This window comes from Phalangium opilio, unplaced genomic scaffold (assembly GCF_054372755.1).
Source record: "Phalangium opilio isolate 3A_F unplaced genomic scaffold, DU_Popi_V2 ptg000041l_1, whole genome shotgun sequence".
NCBI classification, from domain to species: domain Eukaryota; kingdom Metazoa; phylum Arthropoda; class Arachnida; order Opiliones; family Phalangiidae; genus Phalangium; species Phalangium opilio.
In genome coordinates, this window is record NW_028324165.1 from 2,998,466 (window position 1) to 3,007,892 (window position 9,427).

A 9,427-nucleotide genomic window follows, 5' to 3' on the forward strand; every position below is an offset into this window, starting at 1 on the left:
CCACTTACAAAATTCACCTTATTTTCAACCCTGTCATGGACCAGTTTATTTATTTCAGACCAGGGCTGGCAGGCCCAGTGTCCAGTTTTAAAAAATCCTTATTTCCCATTCCCACCCTGTACTCCCAAGGACTAGTTTAAAAAATATCCTTATTTCCCAGACTGATTGGTTAGGAAAAAGCTGTCTGCTAGACGTTCTTTTTTTTGGCGTTTGTTGTGAATTCCTTTGTTACGGGCAAACACTATTTTACCCCGAAATTATTTTTGCCGAACTTTTGCCGAATTACCCCAAATTCTAAAATAGTAGAAATCTCCCATGCGTCGTCTGCTAAAACATCCTAAATGCCTTCTGGCTTCGCCTTCGGCTTTTCGGGGTAAATTAGTGACCGTTTCGGCACAAAAGAGTGGGGTAAAATATAAAATACGGCCCCCACACTAAAAGTCGCAATTAAATCAAGCAAAAATTCAAATCCATTTCAGAAACTAAATAAGCTTAACTAATCTACCCTCTCTCGCCCCAACGACTTTAAAAATAATAAATGTTTCGGCAAAGATCAAAAACTCAACTAAACATTGACATTAATGTGAACTGTTTATTGAATCTCAATTTATAAGCTAAATCTACTCTGCCGAACCACAATCCAACGTTAATTTCACTTAATTAAGTTTAATTAACGTAAAATTCGACCAAAAAGGTACATTTTTAGGACAAAAATTAAAATAACTTTTAATTAAACTACATAATTAAGATTAAAACTAAGCTATAAGCTGGTAAATCCCCTTTTTTCCCATTTAGCACTGAAATTAATTTATATTATCTTTATAATAAATTAATATTCAGGAAATTCCAAAGTTTGGGGTAAAATAGGGTTTGTTCGGCAAGGATTGAATTTTCAATTAAACATTGATATTAATGTGAATTATTTATTGAATCTCAATTTATAAGCTAAATATACTCTGCCGAACCACAATCCAAAATTAATTTCACTTAATTAAGTTTAATTAACGTAAAATTCGACCAAAAACGTACATTTTTGGAACAAAAATTAAAATAACTTTTAATTAAACTACATAATTAAGATTAAAACTAAGCTATAAGCTGGTAAATCCCCTTTTTACCCATTTAACACTGAAATTAATTTATATTATCTTTATAATAAATTAATATTCAGGAAATTCCAAAGTTTGGGGTAAAATAGGGTTTGTTCGGCAAAATATTATGGGCGTGAAATGAAAAAATATGCCGAGTCTTTGAAGAAGCGCGAAATTCAAAAGTTTGGGGTAAAATAGGGTTTTTTCGGCAAGGATTGAATTTTCAAATAAACATTGATATTAATGTGAATAATTTATTGAATCTCAATTTATAAGCTAAATCTACTCTGCCGAACCACAATCCAACGTTAATTTCACTTAATTAAGTTTAATTAACGTAAAATTCGACCAAAAAGGTACATTTTTAGGACAAAAATTAAAATAACTTTTAATTAAAGTACATAATTAAGATTAAAACTAAGCTATAAGCTGGTAAATCCCCTTTTTTCCCATTTAGCACTGAAATTAATTTATATTATCTTTATAATAAATTAATATTCAGGAAATTCCAAAGTTTGGGGTAAAATAGGGTTTGTTCCGCAAAATATTATGGGCGTGAAATGAAAAAATATGCCGAGTCTTTGAAGAAGCGCGAAATTCAAAAGTTTGGGGTAAAATAGGGTTTTTTCGGCAAGGATTGAATTTTCAATTAAACATTGATATTAATGTGAATTATTTATTGAATCTCAATTTATAAGCTAAATATACTCTGCCGAACCACAATCCAAAATTAATTTCACTTAATTAAGTTTAATTAACGTAAAATTCGACCAAAAACGTACATTTTTGGAACAAAAATTAAAATAACTTTTAATTAAACTACATAATTAAGATTAAAACTAAGCTATAAGCTGGTAAATCCCCTTTTTACCCATTTAACACTGAAATTAATTTATATTATCTTTATAATAAATTAATATTCAGGAAATTCCAAAGTTTGGGGTAAAATAGGGTTTGTTCGGCAAAATATTATGGGCGTGAAATGAAAAAATATGCCGAGTCTTTGAAGAAGCGCGAAATTCAAAAGTTTGGGGTAAAATAGGGTTTTTTCGGCAAGGATTGAATTTTCAAATAAACATTGATATTAATGTGAATAATTTATTGAATCTCAATTTATAAGCTAAATCTACTCTGCCGAACCACAATCCAACGTTAATTTCACTTAATTAAGTTTAATTAACGTAAAATTCGACCAAAAAGGTACATTTTTAGGACAAAAATTAAAATAACTTTTAATTAAAGTACATAATTAAGATTAAAACTAAGCTATAAGCTGGTAAGTCCCCTTTTTTCCCATTTAACACTGAAATTAATTTACATTGTCTTTATAATTCATCGATATTCAGGAAATTGCAAAGTTTGGGGTAAAATAGGGTTTTTTCGGCAAGGATTTAGTTTTCAATTGAACATTGATATTAATGTGAATTATTTATTGAGTATCAATTTATAAGCTAAATCTACTCTGCCGAACCACAATCCAACGTTAATTTCAACTTAATTAAGTATAATTAATGAGATATTAAAGCAAAACAACCATATTTTCTGAAAAAACACGAATAACTTTTATTGAAACTAAATAATTCATAATATAATTACACGAGTTGTTCGTCCAACCAATTTTTTCATTTAAAACTTAAATTTACACTATCATTGAATAACATGGAAGGCGCGAATGTTCGGCAAAAGATAATTAAGGAAAAGTATTTATTGAAACTCATTTTATAAACTAAAACAATACTGCGGAACCACATTTAAGTGTTAATTTCATATTCATTTGGCGTAATTAAAGTAGAATGAACCGAAAACAACCTTTTTCGGGTAAAATTCATGGATAACTTTTAGTTAGGGTAAAAGACTAAAATTATAACTACACGATTAGTTCGTCTAATCTCAAATTGCCTATTTCACACTTAGCACTTCAATAAATTTACACTATCATCTAAATTCATGAAAGGCGCGAAATTCCAAAATTCAGGTAGTTCGGCGAAAACTAAACTATACACTATAAATTAAACTAACACAATTGCGCTACACTACAACCTTAATTTTAGCTTTACTGAACAAATTTAAGGTAAAATTCACCCTCAACGTCCATTTCCTGGCAAAAGAAAATATATACTGATGTTATTTTTAGAATGGTCTTAGTATATTACAATCATTGGGTGTTTTACAGAATTCTTTCTCTTTAAAACGCTTCTGGACAAAAGTTCATGTTAGAAATTTATAAGATGCGATAAGTATGCGAAGGAATAAGTTGTAAACTAAAACTTCTGTACGTGTATTAATTGAACGTTAAGTACGTAATCATTTTAGCACTGTTAAAGGTAACTCTATCATCGAGGGATAATCACTAACACTTTCTGTTATTCTATTAAGGGTTATAATACTTGTGAGTGATCAGTTTAGCATTGTTAAAGCTAAAACCTCGTTTTTAGAATGGCCTTACGGGTAATCATTTTAGCAATGTTAAGGGTAGCGCATCGAGGGGCTACTCACTCAATCTTTCTCTTTGCGTCGCACTATTACAATTATAACATAAATAAATTTATTGAAATACTAGTCGTTACCCGCTCGCGTGTAATAAAAACTTCCATCAAAAGGATATAAAGAATGGGTAGATTTTACTGATGACTAATATTTTTGAAGCACCGTAGGAGCGAAGGCACTCGGCGTTGCCCGTCAGCCCATGGGAACATTTTTTCTTACTTTTCACGCGGACATTATTCTATGAAGAAGGGTTTTTAAGTTTTTAGCCGCCATTTAAAACGATGGCAACAAATCGAACCCAAAAGACCATTCAGCCTATCTATAGGTTAAAGGAAACCAATGTACTAAATATTTTTGAAATCGGTTGAAACGCGCAGACTTTGTTGCATGGAGAAAAGTTTTTACATTTCTGGGCGCCATTTTTTAAGATGGCGGCGGATTGGAAAAATATTTCTTAGTACGCGCCTACTACTTACGAGTAACGTTCCTGCAAATTCTCAGTCTTCTGGGGCAAGCGGTTTTGGGCTGGGCGTTGATTATCAGTCAGTCAGGACTTTGATTTATATAGATATAGATATGGATTGCGGGTAATCATTTTAGCAGAGTTAAAAGTAGCCCATCGAGGGGCTATTCACATAAATTTTATGTACGCCTGTTAAGTACGGTACGATGTGGCTACTATTATGAGCACAGCCCATGGGCCATCTTGTTGTATTTTTAAAAGAGAGACAACTGTCTCCCCGCGCAACTGTCCTCGTCGGAATCCCGACCATAGATAATATACACAAGGATCGGAAGGTATGCCTTCCGTAGTGTATCTCTCTTTGCCGCGCCTGTGCGGGGGGGGGGGGGCGCACGCCAAACTTCTGCAGTTGACTTCCGCTTCTGCGCAGACGAGGTCTGCCTGCTCGTTTTTCGTGCATGACTCGCCGTACGCATGCGCTGGTTTCCGGAAGTAGAACCTACCCAGTTTGTACAAAGCGCGGCAAGCTCTCCCCCGACTTTCTGATCCTGGTGTTTATTATCTATGTCCCGACAGAGACTTAACCCCTTGACCAAAAGTCAAAGGGGGTAGGAACCCTTAGACCCGATTCAAGACCCTGTGTCTATAAAAGGAGGGACCGAGGGGACGAGAGATATCTTTTGGCTCCAGCAAAGAGAGTATGGGGGAGGAGTGGAAGCTCCCCCGCTCCACAAGGCTAAATTACAATGTTGCCTCTACATTATACTAGTGGTACGAGGGAGTTTCCGGCTCAGTCGCGCCACCTACGATACTATTTAATGTCTCAAACGGAAATGCCTCGGTACTGCGCATTGAAGATGCGCGGTAGAAAAGAGCAACAAGATTTTCCCCTCTTTCCACTCCTCCCCTACACTCTCTTTGGCTCCAGCGACGAAGGAGGAAGGCCCGAGCACCTTTTTGTTTATTTAAAGAAAGTTTTTACTTTGTAATATTTTTGAGAGATGGCTGGGTGAGTCAATAATAAATTTTGATTATAAAAGTACTTGTATTCACTCTAGGTAAGCCTACCAGTTTTGTGGGGCTTACAGTTGTTAGGCCCCGGAACAGTTAGCTATGCCTTCTTCGACCGGATACAAACTCATTAAGTTAAAAATGAAAAGCCGTGGGGGTAAATAATCCATAAGATCTTTATTTCATGGTCCAGAAAAATATCAGCGTGGAGAGAGTTGTCTCTCTTTTAAAAATACAACAAGATGGCCCAAAGGCTGGGCTCATAATAGTAGCCACATTGTACCGTACTTAACAGGCGTACATAAAATTTATGTGAATAGCCCTCGATGGGCTACTTTTGGCTCTGCTAAAATGATTACCCGCAATCCATATCTATATGTATATAAATCAAAGTCCTGACTGACTGATAATCAACGCCCAGCCCAAAACCGCTTGCCCCAGAAGGCTGAAAATTTGCAGGAACGTTACTCGTAAGTAGTAGGCGCGTACTAAGAAATATTTTTCCAATCCGCCGCCATCTTAAAAAATGGCGCCCAGAAATGTAAAAACTTTTCTCCATGCAACAAAGTCTGCGCGTTTCAACCGATTTCAAAAATATTTAGTACAATAGTTTCCTTTAATCTATAGATGGGCTGAATGGTCTTTTGGGTTCGATTTGTTGCCATCGTTTTAAATGGCGGCTAAAAACTTAAAAACAATTCTTCATAGAATAATGTCCGCGTGAAAAGTAAGAAAAAATGTTCCCACGGGCTGACGGGCAACGCCGAGTGCCTTCGCTCCTACGGTGCTTCAAAAAATGATTACCCGTAAGGCCATTCTAAAAACGAGGTTTTAGCTTTAACAATGCTAAACTGATTACACACAAGTATTATAACCCTTAATAGAATAACAGAAATTGTTAGTGATTATCCCTCGATGATCGAGTTACCTTTAACAGTGCTAAAATGATTACGTACTTAACGTTCAATTAATAAAAATAACATCATAATATATTTTCTTTTGCCAGGAAATGGACGTTGAGGGTGAATTTTACCTTAAATTTTCTCAGTAAAGCTAAAATTAAGGTTGTAGTGTAGCGCAATTGTGTTAGTTTAATTTATAGTGTATAGTTTAGTTTTCGCCGAACTACCTGAATTTTGGAATTTCGCGCCTTTTCATGAATTTAGATGATAGTGTAAATTTATTGAAGTGCTAAGTGTGAAATAGGCAATTTGAGATTAGACGAACTACTCGTGTAGTTATAATTTTAGTCTTTTACCCTAACTAAAAGTTATCCATGAATTTTACCCGAAAAAGGTTGTTTTCGGTTCATTCTTCTTTAATTACGCCAAATGAATATGAAATTAACACTTAAATGTGGTTCCGCAGTATTGTTTTAGCTTATAAAATGAGTTTCAATAAATACTTTTCCCTAATTATCTTTTGCCGAACATTCGCGCCTTCCATGTTTTTCATTGATAATGTAAATTTTAAATGAAAAAATTGGTTGGACGAACAACTCGTGTAATTATAATTATGAATTATTTAGTTTCATTAAAAGTTATTCGTGTTTTTTCAGAAAATATGGTTGTTTTGCTTTAATATCTCATTAATTATACTTAACTAAGTTGATATTAATGGTGTACCTTGGTTTTAGTAGTGTTTTGTTACTTTACAATATGAGTTTGATTTTTTTTAAACTTAATAGGGGTTTGGCTTTGCCGACGCGCTTGTATTTTTGCCTTTAAGTATACCTTTAAAATATCTACCTAAGGAAAAGTTAGGAAACTGAAAAATGGGCAATGAAGCTGTTTTAAGAAAAGGGTTGCCGTCCACTGCGACGTCTCCTTCGACTTATATTTATCGGTCGGTCTTATCAGCGTGGAAAAATTTGGTAGTCTTGCGAAAGAAATGATTTCCGTCTATATGGCGCGAGAAACTATTGGCTATTGTAAAAACCTCACCAAAAATTTATTATAGGTATTAAAGGGTTATTATAGGTACAACCTTTAAATTTCAATGGCTCTCGCTTTCAATGTGGAAAAAAGTACTTCTGAGTGATAATTGTAAATAATCAAAAGGAAAATGGAAGCTGGGTGAAAGATAAGTGTAGTTTTATTTTCATTCGTTAGTTTATTTATAGTTATCTATGTTTTTAGCCAAAAATTTGCGTTAATTTCACGTTAATTATATACACGTAATTAAGATGAAATCAACGTTGGACTGTGGTTCGGCGGTGTTGATTAAGATTCAATAAATAATTCACAAAAAATTGCAATGTTTAGTGGAGTTTTTGAATTTCACGCCTATTAATGTTTTTTTAAAGATAATATAAATTAATTTAACAGTGAAATATGAAAAAAGGGGCTTTAACAACTTCTAGCTTAGGTTTAATCTTAATAATGTAGTTTTATTAAAAGTTATTTTAATTTTTGTCCCAAAAATGTACGTTTTTGGTCGAATTTCACTTTAATTATACTTAATTAAGTTGAAATTAACGTTGAATTGTGGTTCGGCAGAGTAGATTTAGCTTAAAAATTGAAATTCAATAAAGAATTCATATTAATATCAATGTTTAATTGAAAATTCAATCCTTGCCGAAAAAACCCTATTTTACCCCAAACTTTTGAATTTCGCGCTTCTTCAAAGACTCGGCATATTTTTTCATTTCACGCCCATAATATTTTGCCGAACAAACCCTATTTTACCCCAAACTTTGGAATTTCCTGAATATTAATTTATTATAAAGATAATATAAATTAATTTCAGTGTTAAATGGGAAAAAAGGGGATTTACCAGCTTATAGCTTAGTTTTAATCTTAATTATGTAGTTTAATTAAAAGTTATTTTAATTTTTGTCCCAAAAATGTACGTTTTTGGTCGAATTTTACGTTAATTAAACTTAATTAAGTGAAATTAATTTTGGATTGTGGTTCGGCAGAGTATATTTAGCTTATAAATTGAGATTCAATAAAAATTCACATTAATATCAATGTTTAATTGAAAATTCAATCCTTGCCGAAAAAACCCTATTTTACCCCAAACTTTTGTATTTCGCGCTTCTTCATAGACTCGGCATATTTTTTCATTTCACGCCCATAATATTTTGCCGAACAAACCCTATTTTACCCCAAACTTTGGAATTTCCTGAATATTAATTTATTATAAAGATAATATAAATTAATTTCAGTGTTAAATGGGAAAAAAGGGGATTTACCAGCTTATAGCTTAGTTTTAATCTTAATTATGTAGTTTAATTAAAAGTTATTTTAATTTTTGTCCCAAAAATGTACGTTTTTGGTCGAATTTTACGTTAATTAAACTTAATTAAGTGAAATTAACGTTGGATTGTGGTTCGGCAGAGTAGATTTAGCTTATAAATTGAGATTGAATAAATTATTCACATTAATATCAATGTTTAATTGAAAATTCAATCCTTGCCGAAAAAACCCTATTTTACCCCAAACTTTTGAATTTCGCGCTTCTTCAAAGACTCGGCATATTTTTTCATTTCACGCCCATAATATTTTGCCGAACAAACCCTATTTTACCCCAAACTTTGGAATTTCCTGAATATTAATTTATTATAAAGATAATATAAATTAATTTCAGTGTTAAATGGGAAAAAAGGGGATTTACCAGCTTATAGCTTAGTTTTAATCTTAATTATGTAGTTTAATTAAAAGTTATTTTAATTTTTGTCCCAAAAATGTACGTTTTTGGTCGAATTTTACGTTAATTAAACTTAATTAAGTGAAATTAATTTTGGATTGTGGTTCGGCAGAGTATATTTAGCTTATAAATTGAGATTCAATAAAAATTCACATTAATATCAATGTTTAATTGAAAATTCAATCCTTGCCGAAAAAACCCTATTTTACCCCAAACTTTTGTATTTCGCGCTTCTTCATAGACTCGGCATATTTTTTCATTTCACGCCCATAATATTTTGCCGAACAAACCCTATTTTACCCCAAACTTTGGAATTTCCTGAATATTAATTTATTATAAAGATAATATAAATTAATTTCAGTGTTAAATGGGAAAAAAGGGGATTTACCAGCTTATAGCTTAGTTTTAATCTTAATTATGTAGTTTAATTAAAAGTTATTTTAATTTTTGTCCCAAAAATGTACGTTTTTGGTCGAATTTTACGTTAATTAAACTTAATTAAGTGAAATTAACGTTGGATTGTGGTTCGGCAGAGTAGATTTAGCTTATAAATTGAGATTGAATAAATTATTCACATTAATATCAATGTTTAATTGAAAATTCAATCCTTCCCGAAAAAACCCTATTTTACCCCAAACTTTTGAATTTCGCGCTTCTTCAAAGACTCGGCATATTTTTTCATTTCACGCCCATAATATTTTGCCGAACAAACCCTATTTTACCC